Raw genomic sequence first — 17,525 nt, 5'->3', positions numbered from 1 at the left:
CACATATAGATAGATATAAATACATGGATATAGTTTCTTGAATAGATGAATATAAAAAAGGTTAAAAGTAAAGTTTAGAACATAAAATGTCATGCAAACACAAACCAAAAGAAAACTGATATAGCTATACTAATATCATTAAACCTCAACTTTAATGAAAGAAATATAGCTGGATCTAAAGGGGAACATTTTACAATAACAAAGGGTTAATTTGCTAGGAAGATGTGGCAATTCTAATTTTGTATGTAGCTTACAACAGAGCTTCAAAATATATAAAACACAACTTGCAGTCATAAAAGGACAAACGTAAAATCACGTAGGGAGATTGTACTATGCCACTTCCACTAACTGATACAACAAGCATATGAAAAAGACCTTAAAGATATAACGATATGAAAAACATGATTAATAAACTTGACCTAATTAAATATACATATTTGTACATACTTGAAATATATATATAATATGTATATACACATAATATGTATATTGTGTATATACATACAGAAAACGTAGCACCTGAGAATTGTAGAATATATCTTATTTTCCAGTAAACATAGATTTTTTTTTAACCAAAATTGACCATATGCTGGAATATAAAGCAAGCCTTAACAAATTTTGAAGAATTGAAGTCACGTAAGTTATACTGTGTCCCCAGTGGAATTGATATAACATTTTATGCTAACAAGATGATTGGCAATGCCTCAAATCTTTGAAAAACCTTCAAGATACACCTCAAAATAACCCAAATAAGGGTTAATGTAGATTAGGAAATATTTTGAATTGAGTGATAACACATTATAACACAAGAAAACCTGTGGGATGCAGCTAATACTTTATTTTTAGGAAAATTTATATTACTGTGATATGCTCTTTCCAAGAAGGCTGCCATCAATATTTTAAGAACTGGACAAATGGACAAAATATTTGAACAAGCACTTCAACAAGATGTTATCTAAATGGCCAATAACAGGAAAATGTGCTTAACCCAATTAATCATCAGGAAAATGCAAATTAAAAATTATAATATGATAATATTATGCACTCTCCAGAAGAGCAAAAATAAAACAAAAGAGAATATCCCAAATGTTGGCAGGGATGCATGAGTAGCATCTGGTATCTAATATACCATTGGAGAGAGTATAAATTAGAATAACTTCCTTAGAAGACTATTTGGCTATAATTACCAAAGCAAAGCATATCATACTTTTTGACCTAGCAATTCCAGTCCTAGATATATTACCCAATAGAAGTGCACATGTGAGTTCACTGAAGACATGTGTGAGAATGTTTATAACAGCACTCTTTATAATAACCCCCAAATAAGAAAATATCCAATTTCTCATCAGCTATAAAATGGGTAAATTAAAATTTACCCATTTTATAGCTATAGCTGTAGTTACAGAAATGTATAATATACAGGAATGAGAATGAACAAACTGCAAGTATATGCAACAACATGTGTATATCCCATGAGCAGAATGCTGAATGAAAGAAGCCAGACACGGGGGTGACTGGGTGGCTCAGGGGCGCCTAGGTGGCTCAGTCAGTTAAGCATCTGCTTTTGGCTCAGGTCATGGTCCTGAGGTCCTAGGATCGAGCCCTGTGTCAGGCTCCCTGCTCATCAGGGAGTCTGCTTCTCCCTCTCCCTCTGCCTCCCCCCACTTGTGCTCATTCTCTCTCCCTCTCTCAAATAAATAATAAAATCTTAAAAAAAAAAGAAAGAAATCACACACACACACACAAATACAGTATGATTCTGCTCCTTCTCTCTCTCTCAAATAAATAATAAAATCTTAAGAAAAAAAAAAAGAAACCAGACACACACACAAATACAGTATGATTCTGTTCAAAAAGACAAAACCTGTAACCCGTAGTGATTAAACATGGGGCTAGTTATTGCCTTCAGCCAGGCAAGGTAATGTTCTCTTTAGTGTGGTTGCATTGGTATATTCTATATCTGAAAAACTCACTCAACAGTATACTTAGGATTTACATACTTTTCTGTGTCTATGGCACATTTCAATGAAAAGTCAACTAAAAACAAACAAAAGCAGTCTCAACACCTGCACAGCCATACCTCAGACCAAAGCAGTTGACATCCAGTCAGGATGAACTGTAGCTCACTCTGCCTGTCAGTTCTTTGCACCTTCAGCATCCGTGCTCTGCTCTCAGGGTTCCAGTGTCAGGACAACTCAGCCCCTCTTTTTCTGTGCTTCTACTTTGTCAGCTTCTTCTGCTCTTTCTGACTAACACATTCTCCTTCTCTCTCTCTGTCTCTCTCCCATTTTTACCTGCTCCTCCCCACTTCCTCCCTGCCCTTTCTACCCTCTCTCTCTTCCAGCTACACTCATCTCCTGAGGCAAAGATTTATTATGTCAGCTAGTGAACCTGTAGTAAAGGAGCCTCTTTTGAACAGAACACACCACTATCAAACCTACAGATGTGCTGGGATACTTATTAGCTCTAAGTTGGATGGGAGATAGGATGAACCCTTATCTGTAAAGATAAGCTCTGACCCCAGGTTCAGAATGGGGTGTGGATGTATCCAGTACGTGGACACAACCAAATCACACCTCCACCAGTCCTCAACCCCACCTGGATTTTAACCATTGGAAGCCCTGGAACTACTTTTCTACCTCTACCACGCTGCTCAGCACAATGCCAGATATATAGTGGGGGGTGCTCAATAGTTATTTATTTGAGAAGCCAGGAACAACATTTACTTAATGGACAAATAGGCAACCTAGTGTTCTGACTCACTGTGACTCTGTTCTCAATCTCACCCTCAAATGATGACTTGGATATGAAATTTCTGGACCTGTACTATAAGTCTCCAAATTCCATAAGACTAAACAACTCCTTAGTACAGTGTTCAAAAATATTTCAAATACCAAAGGCTATGACCTACCTTTTCCTTTACGTCAAAATTAGAGTGCATTAGCTCTAATTAAAATAAGATATTGTAGTGTTATTTCCTTTAATCTGAGGTCAAAGAATAATGTCATTCTGTGTTGGTACATTTTTAGGAGAGCCACCAAAGTCTTTTTATGTGTCTGGTTGGAGGAGGCTAATTCTGTTTAAATATTCAATTGCAGATGTAAACGAATGTGCCATTGACAATGATGGCTGTCAGAACCAATGCTGTGATACACTTGGCAGTTATTACTGCAAGTGTCAAGCTGGCCAGAAGCTGGAGGAAGATGGCAGAGGATGTGAAGGTAACCGTTAGGACTGTCTGCTTAAAGATAAGGAAAGAGAGAACATCTATGTAATGCAAAAGAGGGGGTTTGTCTTTTATCCAAAGCCAGTTGAAGTGCCTGTGTTGAATGTTGTCAAGAGCACAGATCTTCCTCTCATGTCTAGATTACAAAATTGTAACCCTAAGAACACTTCAAGTAGCTTATTATAGGAAACATATGATTATACGCTGGTTTGGTCGTGTCATGTTCTGATTATGTAATTTCAATCGTTCATTTAAATCCCTGGGTAAAGTACATATTTTTGAAAGCATTTCATTTAATTCTAAAGTAAAAAATGGTGCTTATCCTAAAATACTCATATGTTGATACAATGGAAATGGAGGGGCACAAAACCCACCCCAGGCATAGTATTCTTGATGCAGAATTCGCTTGTTTCACAAACTTCAATTTACTGTCTCCTTTTAAAATTAATTCCTGCCTTCCTTTATTTATTAATTCACCATTTGGTTGATTTGACAATCACTGAGTTCCTGCTCTTTAACAGGCATTATTCCATGTTCTGCGGATATAAAAATTAATGAGAAATAAATTCTGCCCTGAAGGAGTTTACTGATTAGAGGTAAAGATTGAAACATAAGCCAAAACCTTACAGAATGGTGTTCTAAGGCATGATAATATGGGGTTAAATGCACTGGATTCAAAGAAACCTGGGTTAGAATCTCAGTCTCTCACTTAACAATTTAGGTAACCCTGCGAATGTTATTTAGTCTTGCTAAGACTCTTTCCTCACCTATAATTTCCTACCATCTTTAATGGTACTTTCTAAAATCACAGAAGTTGCCATGGGATTAAATAAGATAATATATCTAAAGCATTTAGCATAGGATGGTATATAGTGGGTGTTCAGATGATAACTATGAATTTTATTCCCATTTATGAACTCAGTTATTGCCCATATTGGGAATGTAATGGGGGCCAGAGACTGCTCCCTTTTCTTATTCTCTAAGGAGAGATATCCAAATTAAAAGGAACCCTGTATGATGTCTTATAACTGTCCTTTCTGATTTCCCCCATGTAGTCATATTACTAAAATGCTAGAGCATTTTTTTTAGATCCCTTAGAAGTGTCTTTATTCTAACTATGTTTTCTCATTGACCTTATGAAAATCATGCTTATTTTTTACCTGTGATAATGTTTATTCCCGGTGGGGCATATGTGAATAAATTGGTAGGAGAAAACAAAATAAACAAAAGACATCCAGCTGAAGGCAACTGGGGCTGAGGCTGCGGGTTTGATTGGGACTGCCAACGCAAGGCAAGTGTGAGTATATTAGGATTTATCAAATTCTCAGGAAGCAGTGTGGCTCAGTCCCTTCTGGCAAGTTCTGGCAGGCAGCAACAAGAAAGGCCCCAGGTGAGCAGGCAGGTATTCAAAGGCAACTGCCCTCTGGGCCTTCCTAAGATAGGCGTCACCCCAAGAAACGTCCTCTGGCGGGAAGAGTATAAATTAATAAAGGCAAGCCAGGCTCCTTTCATTCAAGGGAGATAATCTTTATTACTGATGAGATTATCTGTCAGTGGTGTTCTCGCTATTGATTCAATATCCGAGAACAGGAGGACTCAAGGACCCCGTGGTGTCCAAATGAAAAGTGGGACAGTGACTGCTGAAGACAGCATGGTCTACATGATGAGAATATTCATTGTCATGACCCTTCCCTTCCCTGACAGGCAGCGATCTCTTTGTTTCTTTCGGCTGAGTATTGTTATCACTGTCATCCTTATTATAGATATATTTGAAGTGCCCAGCACAGCAATTAGCTGGTGGTAGGTATAACAATTGCAATTATGTTTATAGTAACTATTAGGCTAATAAGTCATGATAAACTTTGTACCCACTAATTCATTTACATGCAATTATCTCATATTTAATTGAAGTTAGTTACTCTTCGTATAATCGTCAAAACATTTAGAGAAGTGATTTCCATGGTTTCGCTTAACCCATGTCCTTTTGCACAGACTGAGTAAGAGCAAGGTCAGGATTTGTGAGAATCAAGAGTATGACCCTGAGCTAACTTTGACTTCCTACTTAGCGAGATGCAGCCTTGGGATGGTGGTACGGAGTGGAACATGCACCACAGTAAAGAACCAGCTCACAGTCTCCTACTTCTCATGATCTTTTCCTGTTCACTTCCTTAAATGGCTGGTAGACATGGTGATGCTAGAGAACCAGCTTGCTTGATTGTTGAACATACAGTGACCTCAGATTCATTTACATACATAATTAAATAAAAAATAATAGAGGTCATTTTGAAATTGGGTGTATTCTAAAGCCACTGCAAATGAGCATTTCAATTCATGTGAGTGCGCTAATGAGTCATTCATATTTATTTACTGGATGGTAACAGTAAGTGTCGGTTGGTTTCAAAAACCATTGTATTGAATGCTACAGATATAGAATTAAAGTCATTTGAAAAGACTTTTTTTTTTGCATTAATATAAGTTGAATGTAACTTATTTGAATTGCTTTTTAAAATACCGATCAACGCATTTGTTGAACTATTAAAATAAATCTAGAGTCTACTTGTCAATGGAAATGAAATATTTGTAAATGGCCTTGTTGGCTAATCTTACTTTTTAACCTTTTCTCTAAAGAGCTATAAACTTGTGGAGAAGGCTTCTGATTAGTTCAGTTACATGGGATCCCCTTTTCTCAGGCATAGCTTTGAACTTAAAGCACAGCTTCTATTTCACATGGCAGATAGGTTATTGTAAGGTGTAAATTAAAAAGGAAAATAAAGAGGGGAAAGAACTGCCTACTAGTGGACACTGTGGTATATGGTGTGTGCATGTATATACATATATGTACAGATACATATACGTATACATGTTTTTGATGTATATGTACAGATACATATACGTATACATGTTTTTGATGTATATGTACAGATACATATACGTATACATGTTTTTGATGTATATGTACAGATACATATACGTATACATGTTTTTGATGTATATGTACAGATACATATACGTATACATGTTTTTGATGTATATGTACAGATACATATACGTATACATGTTTTTGATGTATATGTACAGATACATATACGTATACATGTTTTTGATGTATATGTACAGATACATATACGTATACATGTTTTTGATGTATATGTACAGATACATATACGTATACATGTTTTTCTTTAATGTGTCAACTCAGATTATAATCTTTATAGCATTTCATATATATACCCGTCTTTGCATTTCAGGAAAAAATGCAACTGGATTTAATATTTTATTTGCTACTAAATCCAATTTGCAATTATTTTATTTAGGATTTTTACATTCATAACCATGAGTGAAATAGGCCAGTAATTTGTGTTTCTCATATGTTTTTTATGATCATGGTTCTCAACTGGAGTGATTTTGTGCCTCAGAGACATTTGGTAATGTCTGAAGACATTAATTTTCACAACCCAGAGTAAGCAGTACTGTTGGCATCTAGTGCGCAGAGGCCAGGAAACTGCTAAACATCCCCTTGTTCTGTTACTTTGATTATACACTTTTTAGACCCTTGCGTTCTCTATCACAGCTGCTTTCATCTGTTCCATTTTCTTTTCTCTCTTTACTGCCTATGCTCAACTAGTTTACTGAGTTTCAAATATTAACTTTACAGTTTTAAAAGTCTTATTTTTCTTAAATCTGTAGGTTTCTTTCTATGGTATGCTCATGTTTATAATAATATCCTTTTCCTTTATTGTTTCACACATAGCTACATTGTGAATCTGCTTCCAATACCTGTGGTTCTTGTTGGGAGGTCTAAATCTATTATTTCTTCTTTCTGGGCCTTTAGTTACACTCTCTTTCCTTTCCTGTTGTATATACTTCTAGTATAGAACTCACAGAGCACTGTACTTATTTACACAGTTGTACTGTCTCTTAGATTGGGAATATCTTCTGGGAAAAGGCCATGTCTTATCATGTCTTACCACTTTATCATCCCTAGTTAACAGGTGTCTAGTACCTAGCAGAATTCCATAAATGCTGATTGAATGAATGAATGGATAGATGAACACCCATCCATCCAAATATAAATGCATGCAGCATACAATCAGTATACCTTTATTCATTTCCTTATCTACAGATTCTAATCATGCTGGGTTTGTCACTTAAAGTCTGCCTAGTTAAACCATTTGGTTATCAGCAGGTCTTTGTGTAAATATTTGCTGATAACAAGTCTGTTTCATTTGAAAAGGTAAATCACATTTTTACTTCTAGAGGGCAAATCAAAGTCTTATAGCTTAGTTTGAACTTTCTGAAATTTCTCTATGTGGCTTTTCTAAGTTATTGGTGCAGCATTATAACTAGTGTGACTCTCTGAGCATAGTAGTCCCATGAAGTCAAAGATTTTTTTCTAAATAAAATAGTAATTAACATTACAGTATTTTTAATAAGTGAACTGATAATAAACACTGATTCAACATTTGAGATAAATTTACATTTGGGAGAAATAAATGGACATAAAAGTATATTGTTTAATGAATTGATGGTTAAAATATTTAAAAGTAATTTTGATAATATTTTGAGCCATTTTTTCCCTGAAAAACATCAGAAATGATAATATGAATAAGTGAGAATGTAACTCGGTATGCCATTGTCATGGAATTATAGAATTTTTGGCCAAAAAAGGCTTCTCTAGGTGGAATCCCAGGGAAATTAAATTATTTGAGCCAGCTTAAAATGCTAATTGGTGGACAAAGTGACACTAGAAGCCAAGCTTTCTTATTTCCTTTCTTTGATTATTGATAGCCAACATGAAGTGGATACAGATCAGATTAATCAGAACCATGGAGTCACGGCACTACAAGAGTCCCAGAGACCTTCAACTCTCAGAGGCCATGATCAACAGAGGAGGGAAATGAAAACCTGGAGAAATTGACTGATTTCCTCCAAGTCTCAGGCTATTTATAGAGCTAGGAATAATCCGGTTCTCCTTTTCCCAACTGCCATTCTACTGATCAACCTGGTCAGTAAACATTCATTGGGCAACTACTATGTGCTCAGCACTGTGTTGCATAATTTGAGAATATTGAAGTACTACAAAATATGGTTTCTTCTGTCATAGGGTTTCAGTATCATTACAAATCCTAGATATAAAATTATTTTGTGATAAAGAAAGTGCAAGTAATTTTATTGTATGCTTTGAGAGTTCATGCAGGCCAGCTCTTTGCCTCCAAGCAGCACTGTATCTAAACCAGCTGGTGGTCTATCCTGATATCAGAGATCTCCAAAGGAGGAGGTTCTGCAAATCTTTTCCATAGTCTGTTTAATAACCCTTGCTATCGGGAAAGCCTTCCTGATGTGTAATCTATATTCCTTCTGTTTAAGTGTAAGTTTAAGCCTTTTGATTTTACTGTCTTCTTAGTTCAGAAAGACTTAGCTAATCAGAATCCTCCCTTACAATAATTCTTCTCACTACTGTGCCCCTCCTCAACTTAGTAAAAATGTGCACCCAAAGCCAGAGGCTGTTGTCACTTTAAGAAAAAATATTGTCATCTATCTACCTATCTATCTATCTATCTATCTATCTATCTATCTATCATCTATCATCTATCTATCCATCTGTCAATCCATCTATCCACCCACATACATAAATGCATACATATTTGGTTTTGAGTTCATAAAATTCACTTGAAGAAATTATTAAGGATTTATCTACTTCTGTGCATTGCTTCTCTTAATAGTCATCTATAAGGGGACTTCTGAACTTCTGCTGGTGTTAGGGAGGATGTCAAAGTAGTAGTAGTACTTCCCTGACTTCCAGGAGTTGACAGTATATTGGGATGATATAAATGGAGAACAGTTTGAGAAAATTCCCATACAGTCTTTCCTCATAAACTTAAAAAAAAAAAAAAAGTTATCCTTTTTGAATTTATCAAGACATATTTACAATATGGAATTCATTATGTTTAAAAGCTTAAATCACTTAAAATTCTTGGGATTTATCATAGTTAATGCATAAATGTATGAAAATTTTCTTCCTTTTCACCCATCCACCCATCCATTCATTCACCAAACATGTGTATGACCCATCCACTGTGGACCATGTTAAAGAGCATGCACTTTGGGTTTAAATATTGACTGACATTAACTAACTCTGAAGCTTAGAACAAGTTACTTAATATCTGTGGGCTTTCCCTTCTTCATTTATAAAACCAGAATCACTCTACCTAAACTGATATAGACTGAAAGATGAAATGAGATGTTGTATGAAAACAACTTGGTGGTGGAAAAGCCTCCTTTCCCCTACTGCATGACCATAGAAGAGGGATATTCATTAGTCTAACAATCCTGACATCTCTCTGCCTCCTCCTCACTGCCTTCTTTCCAGAGGAGAAAGAACAAATTATCTCACTGGCAAGTTTGAAGAAGCAAGCTATATGTTTGGGGAAAGAAACTGTAGAATTTAACCCACCTTCTTATCTCCTCTTTAGGATCTGCAAATGCCTGCAGAAAGTTCTCATTCTGGTCTTCTCTGCTATGATATATGTTTAACAAGAGCAGAACCCCACATGGGGAAGAGTGAGGTTTTTCAGCTACACCTATAACCAGGCGAGAGCATTTGCCTAACTCTGCATATGTTTTTAGGAAGCCCATTGTTGCTACACCCCTAAATATTCTCCAGTTTCAACTGTTAGAAAAATAAAGCTGATATTTTATCTACATCTGCTTATGTTGGATTAGATCTCAATTAATGCAAAAGTAAGGCAGGGAACACAAGTTTGTTATTGTACCCTTTCATATACTAACACCTTGCATTTGCCTAATGCATAATACATGCTCAAGAAATTTTCTTTCTTTCCTCATTTTAAAATTTCCTCCTATGTTATATGTTGCTGAAGATAAAAATATATGTAAGGTTGTCTTTCTCTCTCCAAGGAGCTTCCAGTTCAATAAAAGATTTAAGATGGATGAACAAACAGCTGCAGTATAAAATAGCAGGAGTAAATATAAGGCAGGTGCAAGCAAAGTGCTATGGGAATTAACCAGACAAAGAGATAACCCACCATTGAATCAAAATAGGCTGTAAGGAACAGGGATAGACACTAATCATTCAGTCCTGGGACCGAACAACACTCCTTCCATTTCTTTAGTTTCTTTAAAAAATTCCCAATTGGTGTACTATTGTCAGTCTTCTCTTTTGTTTGACATAGAAGGCATCTAAGATTTTAACAGCAAAGCTGACACTGCCACACCACAATCCTTCTCTGTAGAAAGTCTAAGGGTATACTTAAGTATCTGTGTCTTTTAGGCTAGAGAGAAAACCACACATATAAATCAAATCTGAAACTTTGCTATGAAAGGGGAAATCCACTTTTTCTCTTTTTAAGTTAATCTTTTAAATGAAGCCCATCATTTCAACACCTCAGCTTTCAGCTAACTCTTACAGTCAAAAGTGTATTTGGTAGTGAGGCAAACTGGAAGAGACTGTAACTGATACAAATTCTCCAAGATGAGCTGACTCACTTTCCAAATTTCATTAGGGGCATACAGATTTATGGCAGTTATAGCTTCCATGGTAGTGCCAAAAGAGAAAGACCAGAGAAAAGAGGTCCCAGAAGTCTGTGGGTGACAAGCAAGGCATCTCTCCCAGGGGCCTCGTGTTCTTAGTATGCCAGGACAAAAATTAACGAACCACAAACCTACTATTTCAGTAGCTCCTGCCACTTGCTAAAACAATGAAGGAGAAGCAGCCAATCAAGGCAAATTGCTGTGTGGAAGTGTCTGGGAATGGTGGGCAGCAAGGGAGCTTCTTTCCAAAGTTTGGATCATGGCCCTTAAATTTTGCCTTATATCAAGAGCATAACGTAAGTTTAGTATTCTTTGTTTTAATTGAAGCATAGCTGCTATACAATGTCAGCAATGTTATATTAATTCCAGGTGTACAACCTAATGATTCAACAATTCTTAATATTATACTATGCTCACCACAGTAAGTATAGTTACTGTCACCATACAACATTATTGCAATATTTTTGACTATATTCCCTATGCTGTACTACTTTTCACGCCCATGACTTATTTTATAAGTGGAAGTTTGTACCTCTTAATCCCCTTCACTTATTTCACCCACACTCTTGCTCCCTCCCCTGTGGCAACCACCAGTTTGCAGTTTGTTCTCTGTATTTATAATTCTGCTTCTGTTTTTTGTTTATTTGTTTGTTCATTGTCTAGTAATGTAATTCCACAGGTAAATGAAATCATGCAGTATTTGTCTTTCTCTGTCTGACCTATTTTACCTAGTGTAATACCCTCTAGGTTTATCCATGTTGTCACAAATGACAAAATATCATTCTTTTTTAGAGTTCAGTAATATTCCTTTGTGTGTGTGTGTGTGTGTGTGTGTGTGTGTGTGTGTGTAATATCACTTATATCTATTTATCTAGCAGTGGACACTTAGGTTGTTTCCATATCTTGGCTATTGTAAATAACACTGCAATAAACATAGGGGTGCATAAATCTTTCTGAATTAGTGTTTTCATTTTCTTTGGGTAGTGGTGGAATTACTGGATTATGTGGTGTTTTTCTCTAACAATCCTGAATGATAACCTTGCCAGGTAGAGTAGTCCTTTTTTTTTTCCCCACTGGGCCTCAAAGAGAAGGACTTGGGCCCCCCATGAGCAGTGCCAGGGGAGTATTCTTAATTGTAGGGTTTGTTCCTTTCAGCACTTTGAATATATTATGCCACTTTTTTGTGACCTGAAAAGTTTCTGCTGAAAAATCAGCTGATAGCTTGATGGGGTTTCCCTTGTACCTAATTATTTCTCTCTTGTTGCTCTTAAGATTCTCTCTTTATCTTTAATTTTTGACATTTGAATTATTATGTGTTTTGATGTAGACCTCCTTGGGTTCATCTTTTTTTTTTGATTATGTTATGTTAATCACCATACATTACACCATTAGTTTTTGATGTAGTGTTCCATGATTCATTGTTTGCATATAACACCCAGTGCTCCATTCAGTACATGCCCTTTTTAATACCCATCACCAGGCTAACCCATCCCCCCACTTCCCCTCTATAACCCTCAGTTTGTTTCTCAGAGTCCATAGTCTCTCATGGTTAGTCTCTCCCTCTGATATCCACCCCCTTCATCTTTCCCTTCCTGCTATCTTCTTTTTTTTTTCAACATATAATATATTATTTGTTTCAGAGGTACAAGTCTTTGATTCAACAGTCTTACATAATTCACAGCGCTCACCATAGCACATACCCTCCCCAATGTCTATCACCCAGCCACCCCATCCCTCCCAGCCCCCACCACTCCAGCAACCCTCAGTTTGTTTCCTGAGATTAAGAATTCCTCATATCAGTGAGGTCATATGATACATATCTTTCTCTGATTGACTTATTTCGCTTAGCATAATACCCAATAGTTCCATCCACGTCATTGCAAACGGCAAGATTTCATTCCTTTTGATGGCTGCATAATATTCCATTGTATATATATACACCACATCTTCTTTATCCATTCATCTGTCAATGGACATCTTGGCTCTTCCCATAGTTTGGCTATTGTGGACATTGCTGCTATAAACATTGGGGTGCACGTACCCCTTCAGTTCACTACATTTTTATCTTTGGGGTAAATAATAGAGCAATTGCTGGGTCATATGGTAGCTCTATTTTCAACTTTTTGGAGAACCTCCAAACTGTTTTCCAGAGTGGCTGCACCAGCTTGCATTCCCACCAACAGTGTAGGAGGGTTCCGCTTTCTCCACATCCCCACCAACATCTGTCGTTTCCTGACTTGTTAATTTTAGCCATTCTGACTGGTGTGAGGTGGTATCTCATTGAGGTTTTGATTTGGATTTCCCTGATGCCGAGCAATGTTGAGCACTTTTTCATGTGTCTGTTAGCCATTTGGATGTCTTCTTTGGAAAAATGTCTATTCATGTCTTCTGCCCATTTCTTGATTGGATCATTTGTTCTTTGGGTGTTGAGTTTGATAAGTTCTTTATAGAGTTTGGATACTAGCCCTTTATCTGATATGTCATTTGCAAATATCTTCTCCCATTCTATCAGTTGTCTTTCGGTTTTGTTGACTGTTTATTTTGCTGTACAAAAGCTTTTTATCTTGATGAAGTCCCAGTAGTTCATTTTTGCCCTTGCTTCCCTTGCCTTTGGCGATGTTTCTAGGAAGAAGTTGCTGCGGCTGAGGTCAAAGAGGTTGCTGCCTGTGTTCTCCTTTAGGATTTTGATGGACTCCTGTCTCACATTTAGGTCTTTCAACCATTTTGAGTCTATTTTTGTGTGTGGCATAAGGAAATGGTCCAGTTTCATTCTTTTGCATATGGCTGTCCATTTTCCCAACACCATTTGTTGAAGAGACTGTCTTTTTTCCATTGGACATTCTTTCCTGCTTTATCGAAGATTAGTTGACCATAGAGTTGAGGGTCCATTCCTGGGATCTCTATTCTGTTCCAATGACCTATGTGTCTGTTTTTGTGCTAGTACCATACTGTCTTGATGATGACAGCTTTGTAATAGAGCTTGAAGTCGGGAATTGTGATGCCACCAGCTTTGCTTTTCTTTTTCAACATTCCTTTGGCTATTCGGGGTCTTTTCTGGTTCCATACAAATTTTAGGATTATTTGCTCCATTTATGAAAAAGGTTGATGGTATTTTGATAGAGATTGCATTAAGTGTGTAGATTGCTCAAGGTAGCATTGACATCTTCACAATATTTGTTCTTCCAATCCATGAGCATGGAACATTTTTCCATTTCTTTGTGTCTTCCTCAATTTCTTTCATGAGTATTTTATAGTTTTCTGAGTACAGATTCTTTGCCTCTTTGGTTAGATTTATTCCTAGGTGTCTTACAGTTTTGGGTGCAATTGTAAATGGGATCAACTCCTTAATTTCTCTTTCTTCTGTCTTGTTGTTGGTGTATAGGAATGTCACTAATTTCTGTGCATTGATTTTACAGCCTGCCACTTTCTGAATTCCTGTATGAGTTCTAGCAGTTTTGGGGTGGAGTCTTTTGGGTTTTCCACATAAAGTATCATATCTTCTGCAAAGAGTGAGAGTTTGACTTCTTTTTGCTGATTCGGATGCCTTTTATTTCTTTTTGTTGTCTGATCGCTGTGGCTAGGACTTCTAATACTATGTTGAATAGCAGTGGTGATTCAACATCCCTGCCATGTTCCTGACCTCAGGGGGAAAGCTCTCAGTTTTTCCCCATTGAGAATGATATTCGCTGTGGGTTTTTCATAGATGGCTTTTATGATATTGGGGTATGTACCCTCTATGCCTATACTCTGAAGAGTTTTGATCAAGAAAGGATGCTGTACTTTGTCAAATGCTTTTTCTGCATCTATTGAGAGGATCATATGGTTCTTGTTCTTTCTTTTATTAATGTATTGTATCACATTGATTGATTTGCAGGTGTTGAACCAACCTTGCAGCCCAGGGATAAATCCGACTTGGTCGTGGTGAATAATCCTTTTAATGTACTGTTGGATCTTTTTGGCTAGTATTTTGGTGAGAATTTTTGCATCCATGTTCATCAAGGATATTGGTCTGTAATTCTCCTTTTTGATGGGGTCTTTGTCTGGTTTTGGGATCAAGGTAATGGTGGCCTCATAAAACGAGTTTGGAAGTTTTCCTTCCATTTCTATTTTTTGGAACAGTTTCAGAAGAATAGGTATTAATTCTTCTTTAAATGTTTGGTAGAATTCCCCTGGGAAGCCATCTGGCCCTGGGCTTTTGTTTGTTGGGAGGTTTTTGATGACTGCTTCAATTTCCTTAGTGGTTATACGTCTGTTCAGGTTTTCTATTTCTTCCTGGTTCAGTTTTGGTAGTTGATACATCTCTAGGAATGCATCCATTTCTTCCAGATTATCTAATTTGCTGGCATAGAGTTGCTCATAATATGTTCTTATAATTGTTTGTATTTCTTTGGTGTTGGTTGTGATCTCTCCTCTTTCATTCATGATTTTGTTGATTTGGGTCATTTCTCTTTTCTTTTTGATAAGTCTGGCCAAGGGTTTATCAATCTTGTTAATTCTTTCAAAGAACCAGCTCCTAGTTTCGTTGATCTGTTCTATTGTTCTTTTGGTTTCTATTTCATTGATTTCTGCTCTGATCTTTATTATTTCTCTTCTCCTGCTGGGTTTAGGCTTTATTTGCTGTTCTTTCTCCAGCTCCTTTAGGTGTATATTTAGATTGTATATTTGAGACCTTTCTTGTTTCTCAAGAAAGGCTTATATTGCTATATAGTTTCCTCCTAGGACTGCCTTTGCTGCATCCCAAAGATTTTTGAACAGTTGTGTTTTCATTTTCATTTGTTTCCATGAATTTTTAAAATTCTTCTTTTATTTCCTGGTTGACCCATTCATTCTTTAGTAGGATGCTCTTTAGCCTCCATGTACTTGAGTTCTTTCTGACTTTCCTCTTGTGATTGAGTTCTACTTTCAAAGCATTGTGGTCTGAAAATAATCAGGGAATTGATCCCAATCTTTTGGTACCAGTTGAGACCCAATTTGTGACCTAGGATGTGATCTATTCTGGAGAATGTTCCATGCGCACTAGAGAAGAATGTGTATTCTGTTGCATTGGGATGGAATGTTCTGAATATATCTGTGAAGTCCATTTGGTCCAGTGTGTCATTTAAAGTCTTTATTTCCTTGTTGATCTTTTGCTTAGATGATCTGTCCATTTCAGTGAGGGGGGTGTTAAAGTCCTCCACTATTATTGTATTGTTGTTGATGTGTTTCTTTGCTTTTGTTATTAATTGGTTTATATCATTGGCTGCTCTCATGTTAGGGACATAGATATTTACAATTGTTGGATCATCTTATTGGATAGACCCTTTAAGTAGGATATAGTGTCCTTCCTCATCTCTTATTATAGTCTTTGTTTGAAAATCTAATTGGTCTGATATAAGGATTGCCACCCCACCTTTCTTTGATATCCATTAGCATGGTAAATGGTTTTTCACCCCCTCACTTTCAATCTGGGGGTGTCTTTGGTTCTAAAATGAGTCTCTTGCAGACAGCATATTGATGGGTCTTGTTTTTTTATCCAATCTGATAGCCTGTGTCTTTTGACTGGGGCATTTAGCCCATTTACATTCAAGGTAACTATTGAAAGATATGAATTTAGTTTCATTGTATTGCCTGTAAGGTGACTGTTACTGTATATTGTCTGTGTTCCTTTCTGGTGTATGTTACATTTAGGCTCTCTCTTTGCTTAGAGGGCCCCTTTCAATATTTCTTGTAGGGCTGGTTTCATGTTTGCAAATTCCTTTAGTTTTTGTTTGTCCTGGAAGCTTTTTATCTCTCCTTCTGTTTTCAATGACAGCCTAGCTGGATATAGTATTGTTGGCTGCATATTTTTCTCATTTAGTGCTCTGAATATATCATGCCAGTCCTTTCTGGCCTGCCAGGTCTCTGTGGATAGGTCTGTTGTCAGTCTAATGTTTCTACCATTGTAGGTTACAGATCTCTTCCCCCGAGCTGCTTTCAGAATTTTCTCTTTGTCTCTGAGACTTGAAAGTTTTACTATTAGATGTCGGGGTGTTGACCTATTTTTATTGATTTTGAGAGGGGTTCTCTGTGCCTCCTGGATTTTGATGCCTGTTTCCTTCCCCAAATTAGGGAAGTTATCTGCTATACTTTGCTCCAATATACCTTCTGCTCCTCTTCCTTCTTCTTCTGGGATCCCAATTATTCTAATATTGTTTCATCTTATGGTATCACTTATCTCTCGAATTCTGCCCTCATGATCCAGTAGTTGTTTATCTCTCTTTTTCTCAGCATCTTTATTTTCCATCATTGGGTCTTCTATATCACTAATCTCTCTTCTGCCTCATTTATCCTAGCAGCTAGAGCCTCCATTTTTTATTGCACCTCATTAATAGCCTTTTTGATTTCGACTTGGTTAGATTTTAGTTCTTTTATTTCTGCAGAAAGTGTTTCTCTAATATCTTCTATGCTTTTTTCAAGCCTAGGTAGTATCTTTAAAATCGTCATTCTGAACTCTAGTTCCAACATCTTACTAATGTCCATATTGATTAGATCCCTGGCAGTCAGTACTACCTCTTGTTCTTTTTTTTGAGGTGATTTTTTCCATCTTGTCATTTTGTCCAGAGGAGAACAGATGAATGAGAGAACAAAATGCTAACAGGGTAACAATGACCCCAGAAAAATATGCACTAAACAAATCAGAAGAGACCTGAAACTGGGGGAAAAGAAAGGGAAAGAAAGAAAAAAGAAAAAAGAAAAAAAGAAAAAGAAAAAGATAAAAAACAACAAACAA

At 36.7% G+C, this 17,525-nt stretch overlaps 1 protein-coding gene across 2 annotated transcripts in view; it reads left to right on the top strand.

Moving 5' to 3' along the window:
- The window catches only part of LOC118548702 (uncharacterized), a 627,159-nt gene that overhangs the window by 378,866 nt on the left and 230,768 nt on the right, over positions 1-17,525 (top strand). For both annotated transcript variants that reach the window (XM_078069499.1, XM_078069492.1), the window contains one exon: positions 3,099-3,221. The gene's annotated coding sequence lies outside the window, so the exon portion shown is untranslated. The remainder of the gene's footprint in view (positions 1-3,098; positions 3,222-17,525) is intronic.

The sequence above is a fragment of the Halichoerus grypus genome, chromosome 1 (assembly GCF_964656455.1).
Source record: "Halichoerus grypus chromosome 1, mHalGry1.hap1.1, whole genome shotgun sequence".
Lineage (NCBI taxonomy): Eukaryota > Metazoa > Chordata > Mammalia > Carnivora > Phocidae > Halichoerus > Halichoerus grypus.
The sequence above is the reverse complement of the archived record's forward strand: the minus strand, read 5'-3'. Positions and strand labels throughout refer to the sequence as shown.